This window comes from Hypanus sabinus, chromosome 7, assembly GCF_030144855.1.
Source record: "Hypanus sabinus isolate sHypSab1 chromosome 7, sHypSab1.hap1, whole genome shotgun sequence".
NCBI classification, from domain to species: domain Eukaryota; kingdom Metazoa; phylum Chordata; class Chondrichthyes; order Myliobatiformes; family Dasyatidae; genus Hypanus; species Hypanus sabinus.
The window spans coordinates 63,506,050-63,520,709 of NC_082712.1; positions in this window are offsets into that span (position 1 = coordinate 63,506,050).

A 14,660-nucleotide genomic window follows, 5' to 3' on the forward strand; every position below is an offset into this window, starting at 1 on the left:
AGCAGGGAGGTTATACTCCAACTTTATAAACTTCGGTTAGACCTCAGATGGTACATATTGGTACCAATGACATAGGAAGGAAAAGAGAATTTAGAGAGCTAAGTAGAAAGCTGATAAGCAGAACCTCCCGGGTAGTAATTTCTGGATTGCTGCCTGTGCCAAGCACCAGTGAGGGTAGAAACAGGATGATTTGGCAGATAAATGTGTGGCTGAGAAGCTGGTGCTGGGGGCAGGGCTTCAGGTTCTTGGATCATTGGGATCTCTTCTGGGGGAGGTATGACCTGCTCAAAAGTGACAGTTTGCACCTGAACTAGAGGGGGACCAATATTCTGATGGGCAGGTTTGTTAGAGCTGTTGGGAGGGTTTAAACTAACTTGGCAGGGAGGTGGGGACGGGAGTGAAGGGATTTAGGATAGGACGGATATTAAAATAGTAAAGATAGCATGCAGTCAGATTGACAGGAAGAGCAGGCAGGTGATGGGACTTAGTTTGGCTGAGTATCAAATCATTAGGGATGCAGAATCAGAAAGGATAGCAAATACGGTACTCAAGGTGTTGTATCTCAATGTGTTCATGTGGCCTCTGTCGGTCATGGTCGACCATGGGTACTGCGCCTCTGGTGGTCACTGATTTGTCGAGCAGCGTCGATCGTGGCTATTGAGGCTGATCCTGGAACGGTAGGCTCTGCCACAGTTGCTGCATGTGTAGGGCGTCGTGGAATTGTTGTCCGCTGTGCGCTGTGCTCTCCGTTTAGCTCTCCGCTCCTCAAACTGAGGATCACCCTTTCGCCTTGATGTGTGTAGTATAAGAAATGAAGAGTTGCAATATTACAGATTGCCAGGTATGATGTTGTGGCCATCACTGAACTGTGACTGATTGTAGTTTGAAGCTGAATGTCCAAGGTTACACATTATATCAGAGGGATAGGAAGGTAGGCAGAGGGGGTGATGTGGCTCTACTGGTAAAGAATGTCATCAAATCAGTAGAAAGATGTGACATAGGATCGGAAGATGTTGAATCCTTGTGGGCTGAGTTAAGAAACTGCAAGGGTAAAAGGACATTGATGGCAGTTATATAGAGGCCTCCCAACGGTGACTGGAGGGTGGGCCACAGGTTACAACAGGAAATAGAAAAGGCTAGTCAAAAGGGCAGTGTTATGGTAGTCAAGGGAGATTTTAACTTGCAGGTCGATTGAGAAGATCATGTTGGTAATGGATCCCAAGAGAGTGAGTTTGTTGAATACCTACAAGATGGCTTTTTAGAGCAGTTTGTCATTGACCCTACTAGGGGGATACTGGATTGGGTGTTATGTAATAAACCAGAGGTCATTAGGGTGCATTTTGAACCAGTGATCACAATATGTTTGTGTTCAACTTGAAATTTGATAGAGAGAAAGTAAAGTGGAGGAAGGGAATTTACAGTGGTATGAGAGAGGAGTTGGTCAAAGTAAGTTGGAAGGAACTGCTGGCAGGGATGTCAGCAGAGCAGCAATGGCGTGCACTTTTAGGAAAAAAATGAGGAAGGTCATGACATGAGTATTCCAAAAATGAAGAAATACTCAAATGGTAAAATAGTACAACTGTGGCTGACAAGGGAAGTCAAAGCTATTGTAAAAGCAAAAAAAAGGGCACACAACAAAACAAAAATTAGTGGGAAGATAGAGGATTGGGAAGTGTTTAAATACCTACAGAGTGCAACTAAAAAAATCACAAGAAGGAAAAAAGATGTAATATGAAAGCAAGGTAGCAAATAATATCAGTGGATAGTAAAAGGTTTTCAAGTATGTTAAAAATAAAAGAGAAATGAGAGTGGATATAGGACAGCTAGAAAATGAGGCAGGAGAAATAATAATGGGGAACAAGGAGATGGCTAATGAACTAAATGAGTATTTTGCATCAGTCTTCACTGTGGAAGACACCAGCAGTGTGCCTGATGTTGTAGTGTGTGAAAGAAGAGAAGTGGGTGCAGTTACTATTGCAAGAGAGAAGATGATCAAAAAGCTGAAAGACCTAAAGGTACATAAGTCATCTGGACCAGAGGAACTGTACCCTAGGGATCTGAAAGAGATAGCGTTAGAGATTGTGGTGGCATTAGAAATGATCTTTCAAAAATCATTGGATTCTGGCATGGTGCCAGAGGACTGGAAAATTACAATTGTTACTCCACTCTTTAAGAAAGGAACAAGGCAGCATTATAGACCAGTTAGCCTGACCACAGTGGTTGGGAAGGTGTTGGAGTCAATTGTTAAGGATGAGATGATGGAGTACTTGGTGACACAGGACAAGATAGAACAAAGTCAGCATGGTTTCCTTAAGGGAAAAATCCTTCCTGACAAACCTGTTGGAATTCTTTAAGGATTACAAGTAGGATAGATAAATGGGATGCAGTGGATGTTGTATATTTGGACTTTCAGAAAGCCTTTGAAAGGTGCCACGCATGAGGCTGCTTATCAAGTTAAGAGCCCGTGGTATTACGGGAAAGTTACTAACATGGTTAGAGCAGTGGCTGATTGGTAAGAGGCAGCAAGTGGGAATAAAAGGATCCTTTTCTGGTTAGCTGCCAGTGACTAGTGGTGTTCCGCAGGGGCTGGTGTTGGGACCACTTCTTTTTATGCTGTATATCAGTGTTTTAGATGATGTAGATGCTTTTGTTGCCAAGTTTGCAGTTGATATGAAGATTGGTGGAGGGGCAGGTAATGTTGAGAAAGCAGGTAGAATGCAGAAAGACAGATTAGGAGAATGGGCAAGAAAGTGGCAAATTAAATATAATGTTGGAGAATGCATGGTCATGCACTTTAGTAGTAGAAATAAATGTGCAGACTATTTTCTAAACAGGGAGAAAATCCAGGAATCTGAGATGAAAAGGGAATTGGGAGTCCTTGTGCAGAATGACCCTGAAGGCAGGTTGAGTCAGTGGTGAGCAAGGCAAATGCCATGTTATCATGCATCTTAAGAGGTCCGATCAAGGAAGGATCGGTGGGGGGGGGGGGGGGGTATCTCATTGAAACCTTTCAAATGTTGAAAGGCCTAGACAGAATAGGTGTGCAAAGGATGTTTCCCCATGGTGGAAGAATCTAGGACAAGAGGGCACAGCCTCAGGGTAGAGGGGCACCCTTTTAAAACAGAGATGTGGAAAAATTTCTTTAGCCAAAGGGTGGTGAATCTGTGGAATTTGTTGCCATTTGTAGCTGTGGAGGCCAGGTTAGACTTAGGGGAAGCGGGAAGAGATTCAGAAGGGATATGAAAAGGATCATTTTCCCTCATAGTGTGCTAAATACTTGGAGTGCATGGCCAAGAGAGCAGTGGAAGCAGGATTCCTGACATCAATGAAATCTGTAGATGAGCAATTGAAAGGATTGGGACAAGTTCTGGGTGGTAGGATTAACATGGATGGGTGCTGACTGGTTGGCATAGATGTGCTAGACTGAATAGACTGTTTCCATGTTGTTCAGCTCTATTACTCTATATATTTGAGACTTCAGATAAAGGGTCAATGTGCTCCCAATTCTCGTGACATAAGCACCAACTTTAAATGTCCTTTATGTTGCACAAGCTTTTCCAGGATCAATGAATGCTCAGGGCAAATATGAACATACATTTTAAAGCTGGTACAATGAAAACATTGGTGCAGGAATGCAGATTTAAAAGATTAAAAGATTTAAATTTACAGTAAATTGTAATTTTTTTTCAGTGCAAGGAAACCCTTGCATGTACCAAAGAAAGTGGTAAATGGTGCTGTACACATTGGAATTTCATAATACTAATGCCAAAAACTACACCAATTGTTAACAACATCACTATGTGAAATTGACAGCAACTTAATGATTCTCACAAGTCTAAAGTTCAAAGTTCAAAGTAACTTTTATTATCGAAGTACATAAATGTCACCATATACACCCCTGAGATTCATTCTCTTGTGAGCATACTCAGCAAATCTATGGTGTAACAACTGTAACAGGATCAATGAAAGACCAACCAGACAGCAGAAGACAACAAAATGTGCAAAGGCAAATATAAGTAAATAGCAATAAGTAACGAGTACATGAGAGAACAAAAAGTGAGATTATTGGTTGTGGGGACATTTCAATGATGGGGCAGGTGAAGTTGAATGTAGTTATCCCCTTTTATTCAAGAGCCTGATGGATGAACCTGGTGGTGTGAGTCCTGAAGGCAGCAGCGAGAAGAGAGCATGACCTTGGTAATGGGGATCTCTGATGATGGGCGCTGCTTCCCTATGAAAGTGTCTCATTTAGATATAATCAATGATTGGGAGGTCTTTACCCATGATGTACTGGGCTGAATCTCAGTGATCCCGAAGCTGATGTAATGATTGTGTATTACCTCAAAGAATGTTTTACTCATGGAACATCAGCTGAATTCCAGGTTTTATGGTACCTTGAGACTTAGGAGTCCCAGTTGAAAGTAGCAACAAGGATCGACAGGATAGTGAAGGAAGATATTTCACATGTGGAGTATCATATAGTTCCAATTTCCACATTATAGGAATGTATTGGAGAAAGTGCAGAGGAGATTCACCAGTACATTACCTGGATTGGAGGACTTCAGTTATGGAAAGAAATTCAATAGATCAAACTTATTGTTTCCTGAAGGCATCTGAGGAATGACCTGATTGAAGTATATAAGACTGAAAGGCACAAATAACGTAGATGGGCAATGTGGCGAACTACGTGTGCCTGTCTGGACACACCCCCTGCTGACTGCTCCTGTGGCTCCTCCCACAGACCCCTGTATAAAAGCGATCAAGGCCTGAGCCCGGCCTCTCAGTCTCCAGGATGTAGTTTGGTGGTCACTCACTGCTTGTTCCTTCTTCCAGTCAATAAAAGCCGATATCTCGCCTTTACGTCTCAGAGTGAGTTATTGATGGTGCATCAGGCAACATCCTTTTCCCATTTTAAGGGTATAAAAATAACAGTGGAAAGAAAGTTTTAAAGGACTTCTAAGGGATAACTGTTTTACACTCAGAATGATAGATATCTAGAATGTTCTGCCAAAATAGATGGTGGAATCACATTCAATTATTACAAATGTTTGTACATTTAGGTGGCATTTGGGCAGACAGGTACTTAACTAGGCAAGCAAAACTAAACCTGACGAAAGCATAGATGGCAAAAGAGGGCATATTGTGGCGACCCACTTCCTAGCGCACTCGAACCGGCTCACAAATAGCCAGCGCGCCGGCATAAAGGCCAGTCCCAAAAGGGCGCAAGTCTGCTTCACTAACAAAGGGTAAAGCTCGCGCGGGACTGTGAATACATGCCTCCTACAGCATCCGCGCCCGGGGAGGGCGGGATCAGGGAGGCTTTAAAGCAAAGCCACGAAGTTAGAATAAAATCTTCTTTAACTGCAGTTTACCGACTCCGTGTCGTTATTTCAGTGCTGCGTGTAGCACACTGCTACAATTGGTGACCCCGACGGTCCAAACGATATTTGGACTGGAGATGACCGACGCCGCATCTGTTCATGTGGTTTCATTGAAACTGCCAAGCTTCTGGACGCTGTGACCTCACCTGTGGTTCCAGCAAGCAGAAGCCCAATTCCACGTTCAGCAGATAACCTCAGAGGACACATGTTACTACTATGTGGTGAGCTCCCTCGACCAGGACACAGCGGCCCAGGTTGAGGAGTTCGTACAGTCTCCCCCAGCGGACGGCAAGTATATGGAATTCAAAGCCCTGCTCATAAGGACTTTCGGACTCTCACAGCACGAGTGGGCTGCCCGTTTACTGCACCTGGATGGCTTGGGAGACAGACCTCCATCAGCTTTAATGAATGAGATGTTGTCTCTGGCCAGAGGACACAAGCCCTGCCTCATGTTTGAGCAGGCATTCCTGGAGCAGCTGCCCGAGGACATACGCCTGCTGCTGTCCGACGCGGATTTCAGTGATCCCCGGAAGGTGGCAGCCCGGGCAGACTTGCTGTGGAACGCCAAGAAGGTGAGTGGGGCGTCCATCGCACAGATCACCAGGCCACACTCCCAGCAGCAAACCAGACCAGGCCCGGCCGCAGAGCCCACTAACCCCAGAGGCAGGGGTGGGAGCCCAACGAACAATGGTGCTTCTACCACCAGCGGTGGGGCACAGAAGCCCGCCGTTGTTGCCTGCCCTGCAAGTTCCCGGGTAACGCCAAGGTCAGCCGCTGCTGATGGCTCCGGCGGCTGACCATCGAGATAGCCTCCTGTATGTGTGGGACAAGGGGTCGGGACGCCACTTTTTGGTCGACACCAGTGCTGAGATCAGCGTCTTACCTCCGACGAGTTACGACACCCGCAACAAGGCATCGGGTCCCCCCCGAGGGCCGTGAACGGCAGCACGGTAAGGACCTACGGCACTCGTACAGTGCAGCTACATTTCGGCTCCAGCTGGTTCACGTGGGATTTCACACTGGCCGCCGTAGCCCAACCACTTCTGGGTGCGGATTTTTTGCGGGCTCACAACCTACAGGTCAACCTGCCCAGGAAGAGACTGGTCCACGCCGAGACCTTTCAGACGTTCTCCCTGGGTGCAGCCCAGTTGCCAGCCCCTCACCTCGACTCCATCATGCTGTCCGACAACGACTTCACCAGGGTCCTGGCAGATTTCCCATCGGTTCTGGCACCGCAGTTCACGGCAGCCATGCCCCGACACGGCGTACAGCACCACATCCCGACCCAGGGACCACCCCTCCATGCCCATGCACAAAGGCTTCCCCCGGACAAGCTCCGACTGGTGAAGGAGGAGTTCAAGAGGATGGAGGAATTGGGGATCATACGGAGGTCTGACAGCCCATGGGCCTCCCCCCTGCACATGGTGCCCAAAGCGACAGGGGGCTGGAGACCATGCGGCGACTACCGCAGGCTGAACGAGGCTACAAAACCGGACCGCTACCCTGTGCCACACATTCAGGATTTTGCAGCAAACCTGCACGGCGCACGGATCTTCTCCAAGGTAGACCTCGTCCAGGGATACTATCAAATTCCGATGCATCCGGACGACGTCCCCAAAACGGCACTCATCACCCCGTTCGGCCTTTTTGAGTTCCTCCGCATGCCGTTCGGCCTGAAGAATGCTGCACAGACGTTCCAGCGGTTAATGGACGCGGTGGGACGGGACCTGGACTTCACTTTCATCTACCTGGATGACATCCTCTTAGCAAGCAGCAGTCGTCAGGAGCATCTGTCCCACCTCCGTCAACTCTACGCCCAACTGAGTGAATACGGTCTAACAATCAACCCGGCCAAATGCCAGTTCGGCTGGACACCATCAACTTCCTGGGCCACAGGATTACTAAAGACAGGGCAACCCTTCTGCCCGCTAAGGTAGATGCAGTCCGCCATTTCCCCCGACCCCACACAATCAAAGGCCTTCAGGAATTCGTGGGTATGGTAAATTTCTACCACCGCTTCCTCCCTTCAGCTGCACGAATCATGCGCCCCCGTTCGCCCTGATGTCGGGTAAGGGCAAGGACGTTACCTGGGATGAGGAGTCCGCCGCCGCTTTCATTCAAATGAAAGAAGCCTTGGCAAACGCCGCGATTCTAGTGCACCCCAGAATGGATGTCCCTACCGCCCTCACAGTGGACGCATCTAACACGGCAGTCGGTGGGGTACTGGAGCAATTCATCGCGGGTCGCTGGCAACCCCTGCCGTTTTTCAGCAAACACCTGCAACCGCCCGAGTTCAAATACAGTGCTTTCTGTTGGCGCTATACCTGGCAATCCGGCATTTCAGGTACTTCTTGGAAGATAGGCCCTTCACCGCGGTCACGGACCACAAGCCGCTTACCTTTACGTTCACGAAGGTGTCCGACCCCTGGTCGTCCCGCCAGCAGCGCCATCTGTCCTTTATCTCTGAATACACGACGGATGTCCGGCATGTCTCGGGTAAGGACAATGTCGTGGTGGATGCGCTCTCTTGCTCTAACATTCATGCCCTTTCCCAAGGGGTAGACTTTGAGGCGCAGCAGGCAGACGAGGAGATCCCTAGTTATAGAACCGCAGTCTCCGGTTTGCAGCTCCAGGACCTCCCCGTAGGCCCAGGTGAGAGGACCCTACTCTGTGATGTCAGCACCGGCCAACCCTGTCCTGTTGTCCCGGCAAACTGGCGGCGCCGTGTTTTCGACTCCATTCATAGCTTAGCGCACCCCTCCATCAGGACAACCATCCGGATGGTCTCCAGCAGGTTTGTTTGGCACGGTCTCTGCAAGCAGGTCAGTGAATGGGCCAAAATGTGCATGCACTGCCAGACAGCCAAGGTGCAGTGGCACACCAAAGCTCTGCCGCAGCAGTTCCACCCCACCCACCAGCGTTTCGACCACATGTGGATATTGTGGGCCCCCTGTCAGTGTCGCGCAGAGCGCGGCACCTCCCAACTATCGTGGACCGGTTCACAAGATGGCCAGAGGCGATCCCGCTCACTGACACCACCTCCAAATCTTGCGCCTGGGCACTGATCGCTACCTGGGTGTCCCGCTTTGGTGTACCGGCCCACATTACCTCAGACAGAGGCACCCAGTTCACCTCCAGCCGGTGGTCAGCTATGGCCATCCTTTTGGGGACACAGCTGCACCACACCACTGCCTACCACCCACAGTCGAACGGACTAGTGGAGCGTTTCCACCGTCACCTAAAGTCGGCTCTCATGGCCTGCCTACGAGGAGCCAACTGGGTGGACGAGCTTCCCTGGGTCCTACTTGGCATCCACACGGCACCCAAAGACGATCTGCATGCCTCGTCGGCCGAGTTGGTGTACGGCGCACCCCTGGTCATCCCCGGGGAGTTCATACCAGCCCCAAGGGGGCATGACGAAGAACCCGCAGCAGTCCTGGGCAGACTACACGAGAGGCTTGACAACCTGGCCCCCATACCCACTTCGCAGCATGGGCAGAACCCGACCTGTGTACCCAAAGATCTGCAGAACTTTAAGTTTGTGTTTGTACAAAGGGGCGGGCATCGGCCACCGCTGCAATGGCCCTACGAGGGGCTGTTTACGGTGCTCAGGAACAACGGGTCCACGTTCGTGCTGGATGTTGTGGGGAGAGAGGAGGTTTTCACGGTGGACCGACTCAAACCGGCCCATGTGGACATGGCGCAACCGGTCGAGTTCCTGGCACCATGGCGCAAGGGCCGACCTCCCAAACAGGGTCCAGCCCAGACTGTGGACATTGGGGGGTGTATCGCCGGTTCTGGGGGGGTTATGTGGCGACCCACTTCCTAGCGCACTCAAACCGGCTCACAAATAGCCAGTCCCAAAGGCCAGCATAAAGGCCAGTCCCAAAAGGGCGCCAGGCCTGCTTCACCAACAAAGGGAAAAGCTCATGCCCGACTGTAAATACGTGCCCCCTACAGCATCCGCGCCTGGGGAGGGTGGGATCAGGGAGGCTTTAAAGTGAAGCCACGAAGTTCGAATAAAATCTTATTTAACCGCAGTATACCAACTCCGTGTCGTTATTTCAGCGCTGCGTGTAGCACACCGCTACAATATTATCTTTACTGATCTTTATTTACTTCTGTTGTGAGGGATACCATGGCTCAGTTTTATAGAAAAAAAATGTCAATTTCAAGTCACTTACCAAAGGGAATTCTGAATGATTACAGGTTTCCACTTGATAAAGTTTTTTGCTTTTCCTTTTTTGTCTATGATTCTTCCAACATCATCACTTTAGCTGTTTCCAGTTTCTTGGTCTAAACTGTCCCATCTTCATCACAGCCAGCTGCCACATCTACAGCAGTGCAGGACTACAGTCATTATCAGGCCTGGCCTGTAGAGAGGGGGGATTGGCAGGTGTAGTTGTTATTAAGGATCAAAGGGAATCCATTAGCCTATAATAATATTGAGATAATTCAGTTGGAAAGATGACAGAAAAATAAACGTTTATTGGAGTTGCTGACTACCTTGGCCTTTCATGTCAAATTCCTTCTCTTTTAACTCTCACTTCCTCCAAATGAAAGATTTTGCTTTGGTCCTAGAGTCCTATGAGTCCTAGAGATGTCTGCCTTGCTTTGGAGGAAATGCATAACATTGTTTGTTGCAGTCCAGCACAAGTCCTCCTCCATGTCCTTTCCTTCTACTATGATGATTTTATTGGTGCTGTTTCCTGTTTTCAACTAGAAAATTTCATTATCATGTTTCTTGTTCTCTCATCTTCCCTGATAACCACAGTCCTGGGCTCCAGATGATCCTCTTGGGTGAAGAATTGAATTACTTATCCAGCTTCCAATCTATTCACTGCTCATAGTTCAATGCCCTCAATAAGAGAGAGAGACTAACCAAAGGCAATACTCTGAATTTCCAGCCACCTGCTACTTCAATTCTCCACATCACTCACACCCTGAACTCTGTGTCCTCTGCTTCATACAATGAAGCTTCATACTAGCTCAAAAAGCTGCCTTCATCTGGTACATTTTAGTCTTTAGAACTCAAAAATTCAAACAAGTTCAGCAGATATTCTGTTATTCCTAATTACACAGCTTTTATATTTTTTTCAAAACTAAGTATTTCATTTCAATTAAAGGTTTCTTAAAAATACAAACTACACAGTTTTGCTCACAAAGACAGACATTTTACTTCCAATCAATGTACGTAGTTTACACATTTACACATAGTAGTCATACACTGAGCAGCATAAATTTTAATGAGGGTACTTCATGGGTTCCACCCACTTAGAGCTTGGCCATGACCTTCTCCTGGCCAGCAGCCTGGATACTACTCAACAATGAAATAAAACTAATTGTAGGGCAGTATCACAGTTAACCGGCAACCCTTCAATGTTGCAGCCTTCCTCCACCTTCACTGCTATTGGGATGTGTCATCACCTTTCATTAGCTCCACTGTCGAGGTCTTGGTTGGATTGTTCCTCCCCTTAACCTTACCACCATGGGTGACTGATGCACCATCAATAACTCTCGGAGACGGGAGGCAAACAATAGGCTATTATTAGCAGCAGAAGTGACCACAACATCTTGGAAATTGAGGGAGCAGTGCCTCCAACCGCCTTTATACAGGGGTTTGTGGGAGGAGCCACAGGAGCAGTCAGCAGAGGGGTGTGTCCAGACAGGTATACACATAGTTTACCACAGTGACCTCCCCATGAGCTAAGCTCCAGACAGCATTGCTCTTGGGATCTCAGGAGCTCACAAGGTTTTCCACCATGATCCTTGAAGAACTCTCTTCAATCAGAAAAGCAAATTCAAGGCATCTTGCAGCACCCCGATCTAAATAGTGACATCTCATTAACTGTCATTCTCTAAGCTAGAGTCTGCCGCAATGTGAATAACACAAGGGCCATGATTGGTACAGGTGGTGGCTAAATCTGCTCCACCATGACCATCAAACTCATGAAAAAGAAGAGGGTTCATAAGAAGCAGACCAGCTGAAGACTAAAACTTGAGAGCTTGCTTGACACTGACACCCAACAGCAGCTTTTGGCCCTGTTTTGGGAAACCTGTGTAATGTATGGATCTATTTCTTTTAGTGCAATGACTCCCCTTAGCACTACATATGGACTGTTGTCTATGCAAATGCATTGATTAATCTCTCTCTCTCTCAATGTGGCAAATCCTCCCACGATGCAAATGACTGTTGCAGAAAGTGTCACAGACAAGGTCACATAGAGCGAGAGTGTGAAAGGCAGACAAGAAGCACAACCGTGTGAAAAATTTCAAACCCAAAACTAAGCAAATGCATGAAGTCTTCTTATCATGTCCACGGACAGTCTACACATGGCCCAGCCAGAACTGGACACATTTTTGCACCTTGCATACAGTGACCGAATGTGAAACAGACAACACAGACCCTGACAAAGGTGGACTGCCATGCCTAGAACTGCATAGTGTTATTGAAGCAGATTACAAAATCATATGGATCACAATAGATGTGTCCAGTATAAAACTGAAAATGGAGCTGGATACAGGATCAGCTTTGTCAATAATTTCAGAGACTGACTACAACGGACTGTTTTCTAGAGAAGATCTCAGTGATGCCAAAGACCTACACTGGTGAAAAAGTGTCTCCCAAAGACAAACCGGAAGTGAATGTAGGGCAAACACAACAGTTAGAGCCTTATATATTGAAACTAGACTGGCGTTCAATCAAAGCTCTCAGTGTGTCATAAACAGGCAGCTGCAGGCCAAATAGCAGCATTAACCAGAGACTGTCAGAGCTAATTAATGCTAATGAGAATGTGTTTGAGAAGGGGATTGGTAAAGTCCAAGGCATGAAGGCCAGAATTGAATTGAATGAAGGAGATCTGAAAAAGTGCACCCAGAACCTTATGTACTGCACCCTAAAGTGAATGCAAACCGTCAGAACTTGGAGGCATCTGGAATTCTCTCCAGGTTTGAGTGGAGCCACACCCATTGTCCCTGTGATCAAGGAAGAGAAGGCTGAACTGTTTGCATATGTAGAGATTTCAAAGTGAGCATCAACCTGGTGCTGCGTACTGTGCAGTATCCCCTGCCAGGAATGGAAGACATTTCTGCATCTTTGGCAGGCAGGGAGAGATTTTCAAAGATTGACTTGTCGCAAGCCTATCTGCAAATGGAGATTGAGGAGTCAAGCAGGAAGTTCCTCACAATCTAACACTCACAAGGGACTATTCCAGTATAATTGTTTTGTCGTTGTTATTGTATCTGCACTAACAATTTGGCAAAGAACAATGGACCAGGTGCTCCAAGTTGTTATCTTGATGACTTCATCGTGACTGATCAAAAACAATGAAGAGTGCCTCCAGAACCTGGTAAAGTGCTTACCAGGGTGAGTGAGTATGGTTTGCGTGCAAAGGGTGAATTTTTTGAATTCTGGCCTTCAGTTGCCAATAGTGGAAGATGTGACAAGCCATTGGAGTTGTGGCTGTGTTGTTTCGTACCCTTGAACTCTATGATGTAAGAGTGGGCTCATAGGAATAATGCCCAACATGGTAACGGGGCCGCGTGTGAATTTTTTAAGAATTTGTATTTTGGACATATTTTTTCATATTTTGGACATTTCATTGGCAGGCATGGCTTACATAAGGCACAAGAGAAGATTATGCAGTGCTACAGGCACCCAAATCAGAAAACGTGTCACAACTCAATGTCATATTTGGGCCTTGTAAGCTACTATCACCAGTTTCTCCCAAACATTGCTACAGTGCTGCACCCATTGAACACACTTTACAAACAGGGGCAAAGTGGGACTGGACAGAAAGATGCGAAAGAGCATTCAAGATAAGAAAGAGACTAATAACATCTGATGAATCGCTTACCATTATGACCCATCCCTGCCTGTCAGACTGGTGTGTAATGTGTCATTTTATGGCATTGGACCATTTTGTCAGATGCTGTGAAAGATGGATCTGAACATCTGATTGTGTTTGCTTCAAGATCACAGATGAGTGCAGGACACAACTTGAGAGACCCTTAGTCTAGAATGGGGAATAAAGAAGTTCCACCACTACTTCTAAAGACAAAAGTTTACACTAGTGACAGATCACACCAGTCCCTTGTGTCCATTTTCAATCTCAGGAAGGGAATTCCAGTGATGACTGCAGCCCTGTTACCATGTTGGGCATTGTTGCTATGAGCCACTCGTATGTCATAGAGTTCAAGGGTACCAAACAACACAGCCACAACGCCAATGGCTTGTCACATCTTCCACTATTGACAACAAAAGAAGAAAAGTCTTCATACTGTGACCCAGCAGAGGTGTTCCACACTGAATTGGTGGATCAACTGTCAGTAACAAATTCTGAAATACAAAAGGAAACAAGGAATGACCCGACATTGTCAAAAGTCTATGAAATCACCATACAAGGATGACCAGCTCATGGTAACTCTGTTTCCAGAGTTCTCAGTGAGACAAGACCAACTGTTGGTATGTCAAAGAACGTTGATGTGTGGAGCTTGTGTTGTGATTCCCTCTAAACTGTGCACCAGGCTGTTAGAGAACCTGCATGAAGTTTCACCCAGGTACAGTCAAGATGAAGAGTCTTGCCTGGAGTTACATGTGGTGGCAGGGAATAGATAAACAGATCGAAGACTTGACCAAAAACTGTTCAGGATGCCAAAAAGTTCAATATGCACACCTACTGGCACCGTTGCACCGATGGGAGTGGCTGTCATCACCATAGCAAAGAGTACCTATTGAACTCCATGTTGCTGATTGCTGTGGATGCTCATTCAAAATGGCTTGAGGTTATACCAATGAAGTCAACTGCCTCAGCAAAGTCTATCCGTGCTGAGGACTATCTTCACCAGAAACGGCTTACCAGAACAAATTGTGGGTGACAACAGACCTCAATACATGTTAAAAGAATTCTGATTGTTCATGAAGAAAAATGACATCAGGCATTTCGAGTTAGCTCTTCACCATCCATTAATGAATGGGTTAGCTGAGAAGTGTATCCAAACATTCAAAAAGTCCATTAAAGCGATTGACAAGGAGGATATTTCTCTAAACCACAAGGTGGACAACTTCCTTTTTGTGTATCGAAACTCTATTCATGTGATGACAAACACTTACAGTGCTGTTTATGAACAGGAATCTGAGATCTCACTTAGACCTCCTGAAACCAGACCCATGGAAGGAAATGCAGAATAAACAGTTCAGCCAGTTGCCAAGAATTCACAAGGAGCTTCAAGGGAGGACAGGAAGTCCTCTCCTACTGAGAAGAAAAGTGGACACTTAGT